This window comes from Microtus pennsylvanicus, chromosome 21 (genome assembly GCF_037038515.1).
Source record: "Microtus pennsylvanicus isolate mMicPen1 chromosome 21, mMicPen1.hap1, whole genome shotgun sequence".
NCBI lineage: Eukaryota > Metazoa > Chordata > Mammalia > Rodentia > Cricetidae > Microtus > Microtus pennsylvanicus.
The window spans coordinates 9,267,714-9,288,968 of NC_134599.1; the positions used below are offsets into that span (position 1 = coordinate 9,267,714).

The following is a 21,255-nucleotide window of genomic DNA, read 5'->3' on the forward strand; positions in this document are numbered from 1 at the left end:
ACGTGGAAATTTTGGGTTTGGAGACGACCTGCGCTCTTATTGGCTGCCGGCGGGCGGGGTCGGAGGTCACGGCTGCTCTTGCTATTCCGCGCCAAGGGGAGCCGCAAAACGGCTCGTGTCAAGTCAGCAGGTTCCCTCCGCCTCCCCGGGGTCACGTGCGCGCTGGGCGGGGCCGGGAGCCGCCTCCTTATGCAAATAGAGCTGCGACCAAGGCTTCAGGAGGGAGGGGGCGGGGCCTGCAGCCAGAGGGGCGGGGCGGGGGCGGGTCCGGAGCCGGGCGGGGCGCGGCTCTCCAGGTGGCCACCTGGCTCCAAATCCGGCCCCGCCCGGCCTCTGGGTTCAGCGCCTAGGGGTGATCTGGCTTAGACGGGGTCTCCTTCCCGCCTGAGTACAAGAAGACGCTGAACGCAGCTTTGCCCGCAGCCCCTTCCAGGCCGGGCCAGAGCCCAGATTGGGCCTGGGTCTCTGCTGGGTAGGGGAAGACGAGGCCGCCTCCTAGGCAGAGTGGGAAATGGAAACCTCGAATAGGACACGTTGACTCCTCCGGGGCTGAGTGTTAAGAACTGACAGCGAGATTCTCGGTAAGAGAATTCTAGGACAAAGCTTTATCAAGTATTCATCAAAGTTAAGAAGCCATCCCTTTTAATTAGCTGCCCACTCCGCATCTCTAAGTAAAAGGAAGCCAAGAACTACCTAAAAGTGTCAAAAATACCAGTTTGTTTTTTAACGCCTACAGGGACTAACCCAAAGGTCGGTCTGTCTGCACTCTGACCCCTGCTGGACTTCAGCCACCTGGAGTCAAGGTCTCCTCCTGCATCCGGAAGGAGGACCTAAATCAAGGAGCTCCGGATTGCTCAAGTCCTGGAGGGTAAAAGGAAGCAATCTGTACGTGGTTCCCCAAGCACGCATGGAGGAAGGTTTTTGTTGAAGAAAGGGGATTGAAACAGAGACCACATGACTAGATTTCTTCCGTCCCCCCCGCCCCCCCCCCCCACCGCTCCCCAAGAAGACAGCCATATCAAGGCAGAGGTAGAGCCCAGGTTATTGTGAAACCCACGGCCCCTGGCCACCAAAGAAAACGGAGCTGCAGCTTGTAAAATTAGGTATTCCTCAGAACAGGCCTGGTTTCTCTTTGTGATTAGCGCCTATATCATCTTTTTTTTTTCCCATCTTAAGTCTGGCTGAATGATATAGAAAATGAAAGATACATTTTCATGGGAAGATTCTTACCTGGAAAATTCTTCCCTTCCTGTCTTCTTAATTTACTCGTCCCTTCTCCCCCTTTCCCCCTTTGGAAAGATAAATCCTTGCTCCATCCAACTGTTTATCCTCGGGGATCTTTCCACTTCCACACTTGCGTATTTATCTGACCCTTCCGGGTTTGCATTTGCGGAGGTTAGGGGGCTCTCCCCAGGCAATGCCTCCAACCCCCCACCCCCTGCTCGGCTAAGACCTGCTAGCAGTGCTCGCTGGGCCTCGGAGTTGGTCCAGGCTCTGCCGCAGGTTCTGTTGTGTGCACTGGAATATTGATTTTTCAGTGTGTGCGCGCCGCTCTGTAAAAAAAATCAATATTTCAGTAGCTCAAGCACAGCGCGGGGCAGTGTAATGGAGCCGGCCTGCTGATGTAATGTGCGGGGTCCACCTTCAGCGACTGAGGTCAGACAAAGGCAGTGTGCGTCCCTCTTCCATTGTTTGCTTCACGGACAGGGGAGGGGGTCGGCCTACGCTTGTGTCCATCAGAGGCCAAGCTCCTGGGTAGCAAAGAAAAGGGGGGGGCGGTAAAGGTGATGGCTGCGAATGTTCTATTATCCATTTATGTGAGAACTCTTACATAAGAAACATTAGGCGATGTGGAGTTATTCCCAGCCATCAGTTTACCAAATCTTACAAGGAACAAAAGAAAACAGACTTGCTCCAGGACAAGCCTTGAGTTGGTCTTTTAGTAACTGGCTATCTGGAAGCGTATTAGCCTTCTGTCCCATAACGAGCCTCTGCCTAATAAGACAACAGATTTCTCACTGGCTTCAAAGGGGAAAACAGATCAGTAAGTGTTGGTGCCTGGGGTCTATCTTCGTGACCTCAGCAGCTGATGAGGACAGGAGGCTAGACCTGAGTGAGGTATGTGGGTCCTCTAGGCTCTCCCACTAGATGAACCCCCTGTTTTTACCGGTAACTTAAAGGGTTAGATTCTCTGACTTCTGAATATCCTTATTGCTACTTACGGCTCTACAGAAGAAAGGATGGGATAGCCAAAGACAAAAGTATAATTATGTTAAGTGTGGCTCTTAGATAAGAAAATGGATTAATACCAAGGACATTTTTGAGGCAGAAGGTGCCTTGTTCCAACTCTAGCTGGCTGTGATTTAAATTCCATTCCATTGCCATCCTTTGAGAGGGTAGTTTGGCCATTTTCTAAAATACGCTTTATTTTGACCCAGCTCTTCTCATTCTAAGTTTCCCTAAAGAAATACTATCACTTAAAATGAAATTCATCGTTTGCAATTTTGTGCCACTGAAACCCTGGAAACAACGTGGGACCTATCACATAATATACGGTAATTGCATGGCATTCAGTGGGGTGCGGCTACTTTGTAGTGGGGCCGGCTAAGGAGATATTTGCAGTTATTGATGTGCAGTGCTGCTGGAATTTGTGTCTGTCCAGGAGTGTCCCAGCGGCCGAGGATATGGATTCTGCAGCTCACTGGCTTGGGTTGAAATCCCATTTTCATCACTAGCTGGCTTTGTGTCACCTCTCAGTGTTTGTCGGTCTCCTGTTGCCTGTGGAAAGCAGTGCACGAACTCTCGGGCTCAAAGTGGTGCTGATGTGTATCTTACAAGCCCTGGTGTTCAGAAGTCCAAAGTGAGTGTCACTGGGTAAAAAGGGTGGGGCTTCCCTCCCTCCAGAGACTTCAAGGACAACCTGCTTCTCTGCCTTCCCTGGAAGCCCCTTGGATCCCTACAAGGCTGGAAAGTGCAGACCTCAGTGTTTGTTATTTCTCCTCCTACCCCCGATGCTCCTGCCTCCTCACAGGAAGAGACTTGTGAGTCCCCTGGGATCAGTTCAATCGTCATCTCCCCAACTTAAGATTCTCTAGATATCTCCACATTAGCCATCATTGGGGTTCTGCAGCCTTTACGACGCCAACACGGAGAGCTCTGCAGGGTTAGTCTCCTTTCTGAGAACTCTTGCAGGAAATCCTGGTCAGTTAGGGTCTAATCACGTTTCTTCTTCGGTTTTTGGTCAGCAACAGGATTGAGTCTTCTGTCTCGGTCCTCAGACACCAATCCTCCTGCCTGCTTCCCTCTTCCCGCCTGAATGTGTTGGGCCCAGATAGGACATTGAGGATAATCTCCTTATGTCAAGGTCAACTAAATATCAAACTTATTTATATTTGCAGCCTTATAGTTCCTATGTCAGGTAACATGACATAATCACATATTCCTGGGATAAGGATATCCACTGTTGGGTGTGGTAGCGCTCCCCTTAAACCCCTCACTCAAAAAAAAAAAAAGCCATGTGCTGGTGGTACATGCTTTTAATTGAGCACTCAGGAGGGAGAGGCAGGTGGATCTCCGTGAGTTTGAGGCCAGCCAAGGCTATATAATGAGATCCCGTCTAAAAAAGACAAAGAAAGAAAGAAATAAAGAAAGAAAGAAAGAAAGAAAGAAAGAAAGAAAGAAAGAAAGAATTTTAGGATTGCCTGACGAATTCAAGATAATGGTGATAACCCCTTCCAGAGAGTTGGGAGAACATATGAAATAAAATATATAAAATGTTTAGCATAATGCTTCGTGCGTGGTAAGCACAACATAGTAATTCTCACAGAGCAAAGCCTCATCCCACAGTGACTGTCTAGTTTCGCCTGGAAAGGAAACACAGACTTTCCCAGCCCCATCTGAAAGATGGAACTAAAACTGGTTTAAATTTTCCTTGTTTTGCAAATGTTTTTCTTTTCCTTTTTTTCTACCAGGAACATGCATGACTTGAACATTAAAATATTTTCTAAATATTTCTAAAACTTTAAAGATCAATAAATAAATAGTGGAAAACAAAGCATTGCTCAAAAAAAATCTTATATTATGAAAAAAATAGTCCTATAAAGACAAAAAAATGGCAAAAGACATAAGTAAACACTGAAAGAAAAAAGATTTTTAAAAAAGGCAAACAAGCATAAAGACATTAATTAGCCCTTGTTAGTCACAACGAAATGTAAGTTAGAACCTCAGTGAAGTCACGATGATAGCTCACACATGTAATCACAACACTCAGGAGGCTGAGACAGGAGGTCACAGGTTACCGTCTACCTTAGTTGGCATAGTGAGATCCTGTCTCAGAAAAAAAAAAAGGACTTGAATCAAATATTCTATTCTCATCAGGTTGACCAAAATGTATGAGTCTGACAACAAAATAGACATGGATGGTGTGTGACAATGGCGGTTGCTGTTTCTTCACACAGCAGGTCGTTAAGTAACAGCAAACATGATTGACAGCTCCTCACACCATCATGATTGGACCTGAGAAACATGATGGGGGAGGGCAGGGAGTGGAGCCGCAGACTCTGCTCTCTAGATAGAGCTCAACCACGAACCAAGCTAAACATGCATTTGAGGCATTTGTAAAGTGCAAGCGAAGCAGGGACGGAGTAACGAGAGCATCTAGGAAAGTGGTTAGTGGTGGAAGGATGGAGGGAGAAGACGATGAGGGAGGGGGGAGAAGGCTGATGCAACTGGTTCTGCTCTAACTCCAAAGCTGGACGGCGCACTTATGTGCCCAAGCGTTCTCTGTACTGGGCTTCACAAGGGCATTTCCGGGAGGAAGGGAGAGGAGTGAGGGGGGAAAGGGAGGAGGGTGGTCTTAGGGATATCAGCAGTAACTGGCACCTAGCTATTAGCATTTATCTGTGGAGATGGAATGTGACAGAAGCTTTATTGGGAGGGAAAAACCCAGGAGGGTGGCTGCCTCCGTTTTATCAAGAAGCAGCCAAGAACTGAGCAGAAGACAGGGTTTATACAGGGTGCCTTGGGAGCAGAGCTCTGTAGGGTGGAGATTCCCAGGGTGGGGACTGGTGGGTTTTCAAGTCCTGAGCTTGGACTTTTTACTTTGCAGAGTGGAGCTCTGCCACCTGTGTCTGGAGGGGCTGAGTCTGTTGGAGTTTGGTGAGCAGAGCCGGGAGGGTGGCGGTCCCCAGGGGTGGAGTCTGGAGGGGCTTACAATGACAATACCCAATTTGGGGAGGAAAGGGGTTATTTCAGCTTACACCTCCACATCACAGTCCATCACTGAGGGAAGTCAGGGCAGGAACTCAAGCTGGGTAGAAACCCACACACAGGAGTTGATGCAGATGCTGTGGAGGGGTGCTGCTAACCTGCTTGCTTCCCACGGCTTGTCCAGCCTGTTATAGAACCTGGGACCACCAGCCCAGCTCTGGCCCCTCCACGTTAGTCACTAATTAAGAAAATGCCTGAAGGTTGCCCGTAGGCCAGCCTGATTTGAGGTCCGCTTCTCTCAGATGACTCTAGCTTGCGTCAAGCTGACATAAAAACCATCCAGCAGAGGTGTATAAAGAAACCCATCTCTGACCACCAGTTCCAGCAGTCATTCACTCAGACCACTTCTGTTTCATGTGCACCTCCCCAATCCCCACATCACACCGTGAGGATGCTCCTAGGCAAGCATTATCAACAACACTAGGGGCACCTCTAAGACACTATCGAAAGCTATTGTAATAAATACATGAGAATGCCTAAGTCGTTCATACCTGAAGTTCCCTCTAACTTCTCAGAGGGTGCTTTCCTTAAGTTCAACACAAGGGAAGCCGATAAGGGACAGAATGGCTGGGAGGAGGGGGCATGGACTTCTAAGGTCTCTGTTTCTTCAATCTGATCATCATCAATGGAACATTGAGAGTTAATGAAGTGTCATTAGTCCTACTGCGATTGTCTTCACTAGTTGGTCCAATGTATGTTGTGTGGTGTTAGCTTCCTAAAGCCTAAATTTCATCATCATTTCTATAAACACGAGTGAACGGATTAGTTTTTGTCAATACACACTAGAGGCAGTTAGGAAAAAGGAATATCAGCCAAGGAATTGCTTTCATCTGATTGGCCTGTAGACACGTCTGTGGGAATTTTCTTAGTTAATGATTGATGTGGGAGAAACCAACCCGCTGTGGGTGGTATCATCCCTGGGCAAATGGTCCTGGGTGCCACTAGAAAGGAAGCTGAGCAAGCCATGGGGAGCCAGCCAGTGAACAGTGACTCCATGGCCTCTGCTTTAGTTCCTGCCTCCAGGTTCCTGTCTGAGTTCCTGCCTTTGCTTTCCTGGATGGTGGACAATCTAAGTTTGAAATAAAACCTTTCCTTCCCAAGTTGTTTTTGGTCAGTGTGTTAGTATGGCAACAGAGAAGCAAAGTAAGATGGTTAAGTGTATGTTTTAAGCAAAGCATTGTACTGATTTCTGAAGAAGAATCGGCGATGGAGCAGATTTAACATCTGTTCCATAATAAAGAAGTTGGTTGCTGTCCATGGTGGGTTGCTTGACTATACCCGAGTAGCTAATGAGGTGGCTGAGAATGGAGGAGCCTGGTCACCATGGAAGGACCAACCATCTGACCTGGGGAAGGAGGTTGAGGCTTTGGGCATAGTGATATAATCCACCTCCAGAGAAGGAAGAGGAGCTGGAGACTGAGTTCAGTCATGTCCTTAGGGTTTCACCCAATCATGCCTTTATAATGAAATGCTGTGAGGATTAATCTTGATTTTCAACATAAAAGATTTAGAATCGCCATGGAAAGGAACCTCAGGACAAGCCTAGATTTGGTTAACTAAAGCTTGGGAGGTCTCACCCTAAGTGAAGGAGGTCCAGTCCCTGGGCTGGGGTTGAAGAAGGAAGACTTCCCTCATTCCCACTTAGCTTTCCCTGCCTCACAGTTGTGTCTCAAGATGTGAGCTCTCTACCTCTCCAGCACATGTCTGCTTGTCTGTTACCATCGTCCTCACCATGATGACCGTGGACTCTGACCCCCCTACACCATAAGCCCTAAATAAGTCCTTTCTTTTTGCATTGCCTTGGTCCGAGTGTCATATCCCAGCACTAGGAAAGTAACTAAAGGACACCACAGACAGGAAGGAGTACTGGGTCTGGGTCACTCGGGAGGAAGCACAGGAGCTTTGCTTGAAGCCTTTGGAGATGAATAAGATTGAACATACAGAAGTTGTGGTAAAATATAACATTTATTGAGTAACAAATAAACATACACACTTGTGTTAGTCATAAACTAAGATGTTTGACTCATAAAGAATAAAGATTTTGGTACCTGGTTGTAGCCCACGGCTGGGTCGACTCATGGTTTTGGCTCTCTGCTAGGAGTGCCAGATGGCAGTGACAGAGAGTGGTGGAACAAATTACTCAAATCATGGTTATGAAGCAAAAGCACAAATAGAAAGGAACCAGGGTCCCCAAATCCTTTTTGAGTGGGTGCTTATAATAGCCTACTGTCCTCTCCCTAGGCCCCACCTCCTGAAGGTCCCACCACCTCCCAGAACTACCACTCTAGAGCACAATCCAACAACACAGAGACTTTTGAGGGTCACTCACATCCAGACTAAAGCAACAGTTCTATGGCAGTGCATAAATATCATTTCTCTTTCACTGGCAGGTAAGTTGAGGCACTCTTAGTAATTTATCAACTTGCCAGGAACTACACACTGGATTTGAACCAAGAAAACGGGACTCGGTGACCTCTCTTTGTTTGTTTGTTTTTTGTTTTTGTTTTTTGGTGTTTCAAGACAGGGTAGTTTTGGAGCCTGTCCTGGAACTCACTCTGTAGACCAGGCTGGCCTTTAACTCATAGAGATCCACCTGCCTCTGCCTCCTGAGTGCTGGGATTAAAGGTGTGTGCACCACTACCACCCAGCTTCAGTGGCCACGCTTAACCATCACGTTCAACTCTTTCTGAAGGGGAACTTTCCTGGAGAAAGGAATCGAAGAAATAGATGGGAAAGCACTCTAGGCGCAAGGAACTAGGAAGGATGACATTGGAGGGGTGAAGGCCAGTCTACAGACTGACCTTGCCTTAACAGGCGGTAAAAAAACAAAAGTTCTTAGTGGGAGGGTTTTGTAGTGGGCTTCTGGACTTCAGTAGGGAACTACAGTAATGTGCATTTCCCATTTTAAAGCAGGGTCCCACCCTCCACCCAGACAGCTGCTTCCCCTTCCTGAAGGGTTCATCTCTTTCTATCTGTGCCCATACTGTGGTAGACAGTCCACATGCCAAAGAGAACCTACGTCACGTCCTTCTCATTTTTTAATCTCCCGTGGAAATTGGCTTAATACTCACTTCAGGCGCTTGAGGCTTTGCTGAATAAATGGGTATTAAACTACGTAAAGCCATATCAAATCATTGATATTTGACCCTTCTGGCCTACAAAACAGCGATTCATTTTGGCCTTATTATGCTTTAAGAGTTGTGTTACAATCATGCTACAGAGATAGACTAGTAGGGCAATTCAAGTGTGCACAAGGAAAGGGGTTAAAGCGGCAGCTGGAAACTATAAGCAGCCATTCCTTGCTTACAAACAATGGACAGATCGAAACTAGAATGAGTACATACGTATATACATATAGAGTCACATGTATGAAGAGAGGCATGGAAGCCTGTTGGTAGGTCTTCCCTGCGAGGATTAGAACCATGCAAACTGATCATCACGAGCTCAGATTCTATTTGAAATGGATTTATAAGCGTCAGATAAGACTCAGTACAGTAGATCCGACATGAATGCAGGAGATAGGGAAACATGACAAAGAGAAAATTCTTATCCAAGAGAACAAAGCTTTCTGCGGATTCGTTTTCAGTGGTTGAGCAAAGGCCATGTTTAGGCTTCAGCCAAAAGTTAGGAAACTGTGAAAATTGATTGTAGGTTGCATTAGAGACAATGCTGTCCTCAAAGGGGGAAGACAAGCTTACCAAGGTGTCTTTCTGTCTTAGATAGGGTTTCTGTTGCTGCAATGAAACACCAGGACCAAAAAGCAAGCTGGGGAGGAAAGGTTTTATTTGGTTTACACTTCTGTATTACTGTTCATTACTGAAGGAAGTCAGGACAGGAACTTGGAGGCAAGAGCTGATGTAGAGGCCACGGAGGGGAGCTGCTTACTGGCTTGCTTCCCCTGATTTGCTCAGCCTGCTTTCTTATAGAACCCAGGACCGCCTGCCCGGGGATGACACCACTCACTATGGGCTGGACCCTTCCCCACTGAACACTAAATAAGAAAATACCTTACAGCTGGATCTCGTGGAGGCATTTCTCCAACCAAGGCTCCTTCCTCTCTGATGACTCGAGCTTGTGTCAGGTTGACACACAGAACCAGCCAGTCCACCTTCTTAAAGCAAGAGAATTGTCTCCATCCACCCCTAGCCCCCGCTGAGGTCTCTCACTGAGCTAAGGCCTAGTTCTCTACAGAGCCAAGAGTCAACTTTACACGGCAAAGGACGGCTCTTGCCTGTGCAGTTTAAACAGAGGAAGGGGACAGTGGGGTTCCACGGGGAGTAACTGAACACAGTGAGTTTGTCTTATCTCGTGTGTTTGTTCAGTGTAATTGAGCAGCAGAGCATAAGGAAGTTTATTTCTGAAGTAGCTTAGACCTGCTTGTTGGCTGACTCTTCTGAAGCAGCCCTACCTCTGGGAGAGATTTTTCCAGAAGGTTCTATACAAAACAGAGTGCGCTCTACACTACTTGTTCAGTGAAGACTTTTGTGTCCAGCTATAGGAAGTTGATGATTAGAGCTAGAAGGGAGGATCACGTGACTTTCGGATCTGCACACAAAGGGTACAGGCTCCCCAAGGTGTGGCGTGGAATGCTGGTCCCATGAGAAAACATGCTGACCACATGCATTTACAAACCCTGTGGAAATTCCTTGACAGGCTGAGGTGATTTTATTTTCCCCACCCTTGCTTGTGAGACTCCGTCAGTGCAAACCATGTAAGCAACAGCCACTAACACTGCTAGAAGCGTCCAGGCCGTCCGAGGTTCTGAGAGTTGCCGCCTGCCTTCCGCGGCCGCTCATATACATCTTCACCATTTTTGACATCCTTCATCCATCCAGGGCATCTCTGCTAGAATCACTTTTTTTTTTTCCAAGTTTGGTCCTGACCCTGGAAATTTGTTTGAAAGCTGGATCTTTGTAGTCACTGAGGAAGGATAACTGCAGTACCGTGCCTGGCACTAAAGTCTGTGACTTGAGTCCCTTGTGTCCTTCCTCCCCTAACTGAGGGAACCCTCTTTCTCTTGCAGTTTTCTCTTCCAGAGGACGTCGGAAACTGCCATGGAAACGCAGAGACCAGGCCTTTGTAAGGCCTCACACACACACACACACACACACACACACACACACCCTGTTTTGTAGCCCCCCTGCCATCTGGCTCCTTTTCTAGCCTCCTCTGGTGCTTCAGGTCTGGACCACATCCATTTTCTGGATTCTCATCACTCACTCCCCACACATACACTTATTTTCCTTCTTTAATTTAAATATTTTTTTCTTTCATTTTTAATTATTCGTATGAGTGTGAGCTTTTACACATGAGCACAGTGCTATGGAAGGCAGAAGAGGGTACCACATCCACCTGTAGCGTCTGTAGGCCGGAAGCCTCCTCATGTGGGTGCTAGGATCTGCACCTGGGTCCTCCGGAAGTGCTGCGAGTCCTCTTAACCACTGAGCCCTCTCAAGGGCCTTGCCTTTAACTTGCAAACAACATAGACACCACGTCTGAAAGTGTGTGAAAGGGCAGCCCAGCCCAGTGCTCAGAACTCAGCACAGCCCTTGCCTCGGGGCTCACCAGCTGACGTCTGCTGCGTGTGTTCAGTGTCACTGAAGACGGACTGTTTCGCGGACTCATCTTCAAGACGGCACCACGCACACTGCGAAGGTGGCCTATAGACCTCTGTTGGCTGGGCAGCTGTGCCATGCTGAAAGGAAAAATGAAGGGAATAAAGAACAAACTCGCATAAATCCCCTTCCTGGTCCTTTCTTGTGAAACTGTAAAAATCTTGAAAGGGGTTGGAGAACTCCGCCAAGAAGCTCTAAAGCTGTTGGAGACACACTGATCCTGCCCACCAGTGTAGTAAGGGGGGAGAAAATAAAGCTACTTTTGTCTTTAAATACACACTGTAGCCTGACATTCTTTGTGGAGATTTCTATATATAGAACCGTCTTATTTAAGGCTAAGTTAGGCCATCAAACTCCAGGTTCTTGTTTCTCTGTATGGCGTGTCTCAACCACCAGTGACTTGATGCTCTCTCTTAGCCTGATCACCCTGTGGACAAGGCTCATCTTCCCAAAGCATGCGTTCCCCCTGTGAGGCAGTAACCTTTGCAGTATGGAGTATCTGAATCCGATGGTACTTCCGAGGAGCTAAATAAGAAGAAAGTCTGCTTTTCTCAAACAGTGCAAGGACGGGGACAGGGAATGGACCATAACTTGACCTCCGTTTACTCTGCCCCGACACTTTACATTTCCTAATGGCACTTCCTTACCCTCTGTGAAGCTCAGAGAGGAGTGGCTGACTTGCCTGGTGTCGCTCTCTTTAGAGCGGGGGAGCAGGGCTCAGCCTGGTCAGCAGGGGTAACCCCTCTGGGGTCAGTTTCAACTGTTAAATATGAGGAACGTTAGTGGAGACGATCCTTACCCCTCGGCTTATTTCTGCTCCTGGATGGGATTTAATTGTGAGGTTCAGAGACATCACGCCCACCCCCCACCCCCCACCTCACTCCCGAATGAAATGAAAACCCTGACAAATTGATGCAGAGCTCTGCACGTTCCTGACACTCAGGCTTTGGCCCTCCGGCCTGAAATCCCGACTTTCCCACTGCTCTCCTTCCTCAGGAAGACAAGTCTTCCTTCAGCGCAGCCACAGGGTTTTGCTGACAATAATTTATCCCTAAGGCCACTGTTAGCTCATATGGCCCGTGTGTCAATCAGAGAAAGATACCATTTCATATTGGTGAGTCAGGAAAGATGAGATAATGCTAAGGACATCTTTTTGTTCAATTTAGAAAGAAAATTAGGGCCAGAAGGACCCCCATCTCCCCTCCTGGCAGGCCCATACCTATAACATAAGACAAGAGGCGAATTTGGCGCTCACAAAACCTGTTGCTCAGTCTGGTTGCAAGATGTATCTTGTTAACAGTGGCAAACGTTTTCCTTCAGGACAAAATCTCTTCCAAGCAGAGGAGCCAGGTGAACAATCTGTGTGAGAAACAGGTCTTTGTCCTCCAAGTGCGTGACCTACGGGTTGCCAGCTATTCATTGATCGCTTCCGTTTTAAAGTCGGTTGGTTGATTGACGGCAATGACGATGCTTCATCTTTGACTCTCAGGGAAAACAAGAATAAAGTGCCCTGATGCTTTCTCTCTCCTTGTGTGTGAGGATACCGAGAAGAGCACCTGCCACCTGTCCCTGCTGTGAAGGGGGCAGAGGAAGAGAGGAAAGAGAGATGCTTGCTGCAGGTGTCTGGAGGGATCGGAGGCCTTCGTCCCTGGCCTTGGCTGAATCAGCGATGGAGCTCGTGCTCCCTCCCTGGAGAGAGCCCCTTCTGTGGCTGAGCTCTTCCTCCCGATAGTGTACAGGCTCCTTCACGTCCTTCTCCTCGCTGCTCTGAGCACTCTGTTCATAGGTACTGATGTGTGTGGCTAGGAGTGCGGCCTCAGGGAACCGGACTTTGAACCTGAAGGGACCCGGATGTAATCTCTGGCCGTGTTTTCAAACTTTAAAACTTCACTCCAGAGCTGAGGCAAATTTTCACATGGCAGTCTCCAGTAGACAGTATACAGGGCTACTCGCATATCTGAAATGAAAGCTTGCAGAAGTAACGGCTCACACGACGTGCTATGCACCCCAACATTTTTTATCCTATTCTATTTGATGTTGGCTGAAATCCACTGAGTTATTTTTGTGTTTTCTAATGAGTCCAGGATGGCCGTTTGATACTCACTCATCCATGCCAATTGTCTTAGGTTTCAGACCAGGAAATTGAGGTTAGAAAAGGTTTTAGTGACCCGAACAAGGTCACACAGCTACTGCCTAGGCGTTGAGCCAGTATAGAGCACACGAAGCCAGATTGTCTAATAAATAATGACAAAAATAATAATTAATATTAATTATAAATAACAAGCTGTCTTCTTGGAAAGCAATGTCCCGATACTTTGAAAGGTATATACCATTAATTATTGAAATATACAAGTTCTTACTGGTGGAAAATGAAAGTCACCCCAAAGTAAAACTAGATAGGATCTCTTTCCCCCAATCCTCTTGTACATCTCATTTTGGGTTTCAAACTGACATGTCAAGAGATCTGTCTATATAAATATATGTAGAGAAAGTCTGTTTCTTTTGCAAATGTTTTCAATCATGCCTGTAATTTGGCTCCAGTATGCTGGCTCAGTGTAAATGTCTCTTCCCTGACTTCTCTAATGGAAGACGCAAGACCTGCACAGCTGGTTCTTCCAAAGATGATGGGCTGTGTCTGGTTGCTCACAGGAGGGCCACACCTCTGTGACCAGAGGGGACCTCTCAGAACTGTCTCAGCTACACCCTTAGGGGCTGAGCTAGGTCTGCCTCCGAAGTAGGAGGTCACCTAGCCATGGTGAGTCCAGAACATTCTCGGCAAAGCTCATCCATTTCTAAGCCATTCTTCTAGACAGTTCCCCACTCCAGGTACCAGGCACTGCAGCTGCCTGTGATCTCACCAACCCTGTAGGAGCAATGTTTCCATTAACCTGCGTTAGCCCGTGAGAACGCGGCCCTCACTGTTAGCAACCGGCATACTTTCCTTCGATAAAGTATGGGTGCCTTCCTGCGCTCCCTATTTTTAGCCTGTTTTTAAAATATCTCCCTCAGCCAAAGCAAACACACCCTCCAGCCCCCAGTCCTACCCCTCCAGCGTCAAGATTGGCTGCAAACCTGCCCAGGATGTGGAGCGGAAGGGGCAGTGTGCCTGCTCTTGCTTCTTTGTGCCATTTCGTTTTCGCGGCTCTGACACCGGTCCCTATGTCAGCTGATGGGAGCAGCCTTGACCTTTTACAACAATTGGCCTCTGTCTTTACATTGGCTCTCTTCACTCACTGGGACCCATCGGGATCACCTTAGGGGCCCCTTTCAACCTACCCTGTGAAATGGCAACAGGGCAGAAAGTAACAGCGAAGTAGAGGCGCGGCTTCTGCGGACGCACCGGCATAGACGCTGGTACTTTCCGTTTGCAAATGTGAAAATGTCACAGGTCGTTTCTGAGCGTGTTGCAGCTGGAAGCTTAAAACGCTCTGGCTGAACATATGGAGTACATGTGCAGACGCACTGAAAATTAGGCATGAAAGCCATATATGCAAAATTACCATGGAAATTCCCGCTCTGATCACTGTGAATAGCTCTGGGGTGCCGGGCTCACTTGCTAAGCTCCACAGTCCCTTCCAGAACCCCTCTCCCTCCCTTGACCTACCTCAGAAGACAGTGAAGGCATGTTCAAACCCGTCCTGCTCAAGGATGGCTACCTGTGAGGAAGTCCTCCCTGAGGAGACAGGAAGGACTGGTCAGAGTGTGATTAGGACATTTAAAATTCAGTTTTAAAAACTGGCATCTTTTCATGTTGTCTAAAGATACAACACAGGGCTGAACTGTGTTTATTTTGGCAGATACATGGGTGACTCTTGTAATGGACAGGTATCTGTAGTGTGTATATTTCTGGCAGATAGAGTGTGCTTTGGCCCCTGTACCTACCTATAAAGAAATCAGCAATCACGAAGTCTCATTCCCTCTTGCTCTCTTGTTCTTCTCCCCCCCCCCCAAACTGGTGTAGAAATTGCTATGAAATAGAAAATATTCATTCCTCAGAAGAAAAAAAATAGCAGCTCTCACATCCCGGGAGAAAGATGTTCTAAGCAATCTCTGCTTCATTCTGTCTCTTCTCTATAGCTAAAGCGACGCAGTGCCCCACAGCTCAGTGTGGCATTTTGGAGGAAGATTGCCACCATGGTGGGGAGTGGCTCACAGTTGCATCTCCTGCTGACATCAAGCTATTCAAGTGACATTGAAAAATGGGGGGTGAGGTGGGAGTGGACAAGGAAGACATGTGAGTTATTTCCAAAGGGGTGGTGATCTTTGGGGAAATCATACTGCCTTCTACTGTCTCTGCCTTCATGATCCAGTTTATTACCGCTAGATTGACACGCTAAAGAAAATACGAGCAAAACACGTTCTTTAGTATCAACCCCCCAATGAAAGCCACAGGGAGGAACATGAGCCTCGCTGATTTTAATAGTCCATGTCATGGCTTGTGACTGTGGCTACTTCAGTAAGCCTTTACTAACGGGTTAAGTTCAACATTCACTTGCACGTGTAGAATATAGAATGTCAAGTTTGCCATCCATATATATAGAGAGAGTTGCCCGCGCTTAGTTCCCAGACAAACTCAGATACCCAGATGCATAGCTTGTTGATGGTACCAAGAGAGACAACGGACATAAGGCCCATAGAGAAGTAATTCACCCTAGGAAATCTATCTAAAATCAAAACAATTTCCTATCAATCAATCCAGAAAGATGGAACGAAGGAAAGAAGGCAAGAAGGGAAGGAAGAAGGGAGGGAGGGATAAGGGAGGGAGGAAAAGGAAAGGAAGATGGTGATCTCTGAGGTGGCCTCCAATGATCAGCACCTGCTGATGTTCACACCCTGGGCCATTTTTCTTTTTGAGCATGAACTGGACATACAATTATCTCACTTCTAACCTACAAAATACCTGAGATGTGGCCGGATACTGCTTCATCCAAGGGCAGGCTGCAAAGGCAGCTATATGGTTCAGTCCTGGGTCCTAGCAGCCTTGGTCCCATCAAGAAACAAAGACACTGTTTCAATTTTCAGGACTCAACAAAGCTAAGCTGCTACTACAGGGTGTCGATGGCCACCCAGAAATTAGTAGGAGTGGGAAGGTTTTATTCAGAAGGGATGGGGGACTTGAGGGTGCAGCCAGAGGCTATGAAAACTGGACAAGAGATGCCTTTGCCCTGGGCTCTAGAGCTATGGGTGCTGCCATAGGTGTTGGGAAGACAAGAAGGTCAAGGTTCTTTCTTCTCTCTACAGCCCCCATTTAGCTTCTCCACTAGCCAGACCTGTCCCCAGACCAACTGACCCAGGCTCATAGGGAGCTCCATCCTCAGGACTCAGCTTCCTCAATACAGTGGAGAGCTAGAGAGGACAAGAAATAGAGGGCCAAGCTCCTGGCCACAACAGGAAGGGGCTGCCTACTGCCTCTGAGCCCAGGGCCTAGTCACTGAGGTTTCCATGAAAAACCAAGCGACCTTACAAAACCTCACTCCTGGTCAACGGCACAAAGTATATCACCCACTGCCAAACCACGGGTCTGGAGGTGGGAGAGAGCACACTGGCCTGGAATCTGTTGGGTTGGGAACTAGAACGAGGGAGAGTAAGGATTAATTGGGGTTTCCTAAACCTAAAGGAAGAAGGGAGAGCTGGGGAGAGAAGCCATATTAGAAACATCTTAGAAGAAAGCAGAACAGGGCATACTGAAGACCTTGGGAAAGCCAGACCAGGTACCACCTTCAGACACATGAAGGTATTTGAGAGAAACCCATTGCCACCACCACCACCACCACAACCACCATCATCATCACAATTAAAACATAAAGGAAGCCTGAGGTAAGGACACCCCTTGTGTGGGGGAGCGGAACAGGTGTAAGTAACTGGTGACCTTGGAGGGCTCTCCTCTGGGTCAGAAGTCAGACCACAGGGTGTTTCCTGACTTCGTGATGTAATGCAATAAAACTCACCAGCGAACGGGAAGACAAAACTCAAACCTGCAAGGCGGCAAAAGCCTGATTTGAAACTGAGCAATGAGACAGGAGAGACAGCAGAGGCAGAGAATCTGAAGCATGGTGCTCTTCCGCCAAGCTCTGCAAACCCTCGGAATTTATAACACACATGTCCTCACACTGCAAGAACCTTCAACAAGGTCTGGCCCGCAGAGGTGCTTCACGCATGGTTGCTAAATGACTGGACCAGCCGAAGTGAAACCTCCCCACACTGGAGGGACAACCAAGGGAAGATACTCGGAGGTGATGTGGCAGCGTGGTGGCCCTCTGGAAAACCCCAGCAGCGGCCAGAACAGTGTGGGCAGCTGCCACCCCAAAATGAGATGCTTCTTTCAGGGCAAATGTGCAGAGTCATAAATAGCTTCGATCTATGCAAATTACCGCAGCTGCATAGGTCTGCAAAGGGCTGGAATGTGGACTCTGCTCAGAACGCTTTCCGGCCCGCTCTGCTCTTCTCTTGCCGGGGCGATCACCGGCCTGGCAACCAGCCAGGCTTCCCCAGTCAGGAGAGCCACTGCACAGGTTGGCTTTTCATCTGGCCTGGCTCTGTGTAAGGAAGCTTTATGCTTCAAATGTCACTTGCCTAGTGGTAGTGTCCCAACTTACGGGATGAGTTCATTCAGAAGCGACCCCTGGGTAAAATTATCAGGTCGCCCGGGATCTGTGATACTTAATCTTCACTGCCAGCTTAACTGAATTTGAAGTCACTTATGGGGTTCATTCACAAATGTTTGTGAAGGTGTGTCCAGCAAGGCTTAGCTGAGGAGGGAAGACCCACCCTGAGGCACCGTCCCATGGGCCAGGGGTCTACAAAGGAACAGAAAGGGAAAAATCAGGACAACTAGCTGAAGGCCAGCGTTCATCTCTCTATTACCTGCCTGCAAACATAATGTAACCAGCACCACCGGCTTTGCAGGTACCCCCCCAGCCTTCCCTCCCGGTCATAATGGACTGTGTCCTCCCTTAGCCTATGAGCCAAAGGCCAACTGCAAACCGCCCTTCAGTTGCCACTGCTGGGTATTTTTTTTTTCACAGCAATGAAAAAAGTTGTGAGTACAACATCATTAGTTCGGGAAATGTTTAGCAGGACCCTCAGCCTTCAAGCACACAAACCCTCCTTCGTGGGGTTGTGTTAGCAGGGAAAACAACCACCTACAGTGTTAGCGTCTTCAAACCTCTAACCGGGGCCAAGACAAAGATGAGTCCTTAAAAAAGGCCAGCAAGAAGACAAAGCTGCTTATTAGTATTATGAGATGAGAAGGAGGAAGGGTGATGGAGGGAGGGGAGGAGGAGGAGGAGGAGGAAGGGACAGGAGAAGGAGTAGGGGGGAGGAAGGAGGGAAGAAGGATAGAGGGAAGAAGGAGGGAAGAAAAAAGGAGGGAGGGAAAGAAGGGAAGAGGAAGGGGAGAATGAGGAAGGAGAGGAGGGAGGGAGGAGGGGAAGAGGAGAAAAAGGGGAGAGGAGAAGGGGAGGGTGATAGAGGGGAGGAGGAGGGAGGAGAGAAGGAGGGAGGGGAGGAAGACAGAGGGAAGGAGGAAGAGGGAGGAGGAGGGGAGGAGAGAGGAGGAGGAAAGGGGAGGGGGGAGCACCTCAGAGTTATCTCAAGTTTCCTTTCCTATTGGCAAGAATCTAGCTCAGGGCTGCCTGATGCACACATTCAAAGTCTAACAAAATGATCCCATGAGAAAACTGTGGAGGTTCTCTAACTCAGATACTGAAGTAAACCTTCAAGTGCAGCTTATGCTTCGCTATAGCAACAACGGCAACAGTTTCAGCAAGTGCTACTAAAAACATGTCCAGGGGGAAGCAAGTTCTAGAGACTTTAAGTTACAAGGTTTAGCTTTGCTTCTCTGGTGCACCCAGGGGCGATTCACAAGCCACACTTAGGAGACCTTGGCTAGCTGTGGTAATTTCATTCATCTACTCTCTACTTTTTTTCTTAAGAAGAACTGAAGTGACTTTTATAAAATACAATTTGTAAAAAGCGCAGTATGCTGGAGCTACCATGACAGAGTTGGGTGGCCTGCAGACATGATTGTTGTCATGGCTCTGGAGGCAGGGAGCCAAGACACAGATTTGGTCAGGGTCCAAGTTTTCTGAGGGATCTGGGGAGGGTTCTTTTCCTGCCTCTTCTGTGGTCTGTGACTCTTTAACACCCACCTTGGTGTACATTCTTCCTGTGCAATCCTGTGTCCAAATTTTCACTGAAGGAAGATGGTAGCCATGTTGGTTGGAGCTCACCTAACTCCAGTATAACCTCATCATTAAGATCAACATCGCATATTCAAAGAAGGTCACTCTGAGGTACTGCAGGTTACGATCTTAGTGTGTGGAGTTTGAGGGGATACAGTTCAGTTCATAAGGGGGAAAGGGAAGTATGGGGAGAGGGACTGGAGAGATGGCCCAGCCTGTAAGAGTACTGGCTGCTTTTGCAGAGGACCTAGGTGCAGTGGCAAGCATCTCCATGGAGGCTCACGACTATCTGTAACTCCAGTTCGAGGGAATCCGAGACCTCTGACCTCCAGTTTCCTTCCCATCCCTGATGGACTCGGGCACACACCTGTGCACATAACAGAAATGGTTTTCAGGGAAACGGGAGGGTCGATGCATGGAAAGTGAGGACACTCATTCTCTGTTCCCTTAAACTTCCGTAAAACTAATGACATAAGGCTCGGGAGATGGCACACTGGCTAAGCATTTGTCACACAAACCCGAGGACCTGAGTTTGGATCTCCAGAGTCCACGCGAAAAAGCCAGGTGCAGTAGCACACACTTGTAATCCCAGTATGGAGGAGCTAGGAGGAGCTAGAGTCAGGGAGCTTCCCGGGGCTCGTTGGCCAGCTAGCTTAGCCCACTCAGTGAGATCAAGGTCAATGAGAGACCCTGTGTCAAGGGCAAGGTGGACTGTGTATGAGGAATAGCACCCAAGGTTGTTCTCAACATCCATACCTGCCCCCATACAAACACAAACACATGGGACTGGAGAGATGGCTCAGAGGTTAAGAGCCCTGGCTGCTCTTTAAGAGGTCCTGGGTTCAATTCCCAGCACCCACATGGTGTTTCACAACCATCTGTAATGAGATCTGGTCTCCTCTTCTTGTGTGTGTATACATAATAAATAAATCTTTAAAAAAAACAAACACATGCACACAATAGGATAGCAAGGTTGTAATGAAAGGGTTTCAGAAAGCCAGCAGTGTCTGCAGCAAAGACTGTTGGGTTAAGAGAGAGTCAACGGGCTGGCAGGGAAGCATGGGGTTTCAACCCCAGGTCCATAGGTCTGAGAGTCACCCTCTCCATAGAAACTCAGAGACCCTAAACCTGGAGACGCTGGATGCCAGGACAGTAGACGGAGGACATGATGTGGAGCTTGGATCACTTCTCCTCTACCCTGTACTTCCAGCTGACAAGCTTTCCCTGTGTAGACTTCTAGAAAAATCAGAATCTTATTCTGAGGCAGGTTGAATAGAGAACACTGAAAGCGGAGGACACCGGAGCTCTAAGAGGGCTGGGGAGGGGTGAGGCCAGACACATGGTGAGTCAGGATCATGAAATGAGAGCTCACAGAACTCTGGATTGGACTCAGAACACCAGCAACAAGGAATAAGACTACCAAGCCAGGTGGGAAAAAAAAGCTACGCTAGTGAGCTAAACAGTCCCAGGGGGAAGAGTCTGTTGTACTGATATCCAGGGCCCTAAAAGAAGGCTGGTTACCACCTCGTTATTCTACATTGTTCTGTTTCCAGAATGTCAAGTCAGGTTCCTACCTTCTTACCCTTGCAGATGAGAGGATGAGCAAACACTAGGAGAAGCCCAAGCCCTGAGGCCCTAAAGACTGGGCTAACAAAGGGACCCAGAGGATACACACACACAAAATAAACAAACAAAAACCAAAGAATGCTTTTTAACGTGATAATTAATATATTCAGTGAAATATGAAAGAATAGAATTTAATGAAAAGAGAACGGAGGAGCAGGAAAAGCCTCCTGACCACTAAGACCACAAACACAGAGCCCACCCAGAGAGTATGCAGTTATGAAGACAAGAAAATCTTTTAGAAAATAGAAGGAAGTATCCAAATGTTAGAAAGAAATACAAAGAAGAAAACTTTCAAAATAAACTTGTGGCCTCTGGCCAGAGAAGCAGGCGGGCTACCTGCAGATCTTCAGCTGATCCTCAGTGCCTCCCAAACCAATCTCCAGTCTTATAAGACTGCAGACCTGTAGCAGGTCACCCACTGCAGACTCCCTCCCCTCTTTTCCAGTGGGTCCCACAGATCTATCCAAACATCCTTACTCCCACCCGTTGCTTTATCCCAATTCCAGCAGGATTCCCTGCTAACCCACAACCATTCCAGCTGGCAAAGCAGGTAGCCTAACTTT

The 21,255-nt window shown here is 47.9% G+C and overlaps 1 long non-coding RNA gene across 1 annotated transcript; it reads left to right on the forward strand.

Annotated features, from left to right (window-relative positions):
- The first annotated feature begins 332 nt into the window (after positions 1-332).
- LOC142839259 (uncharacterized) lies at positions 333-5,259 on the forward strand. The gene is made up of 5 exons (XR_012908715.1): positions 333-581; positions 737-868; positions 2,439-2,555; positions 2,663-2,860; positions 5,108-5,259. It is a non-coding gene; the product is annotated as an uncharacterized LOC142839259 (long non-coding RNA).
- The last annotated feature ends 15,996 nt before the right edge of the window (positions 5,260-21,255 follow it).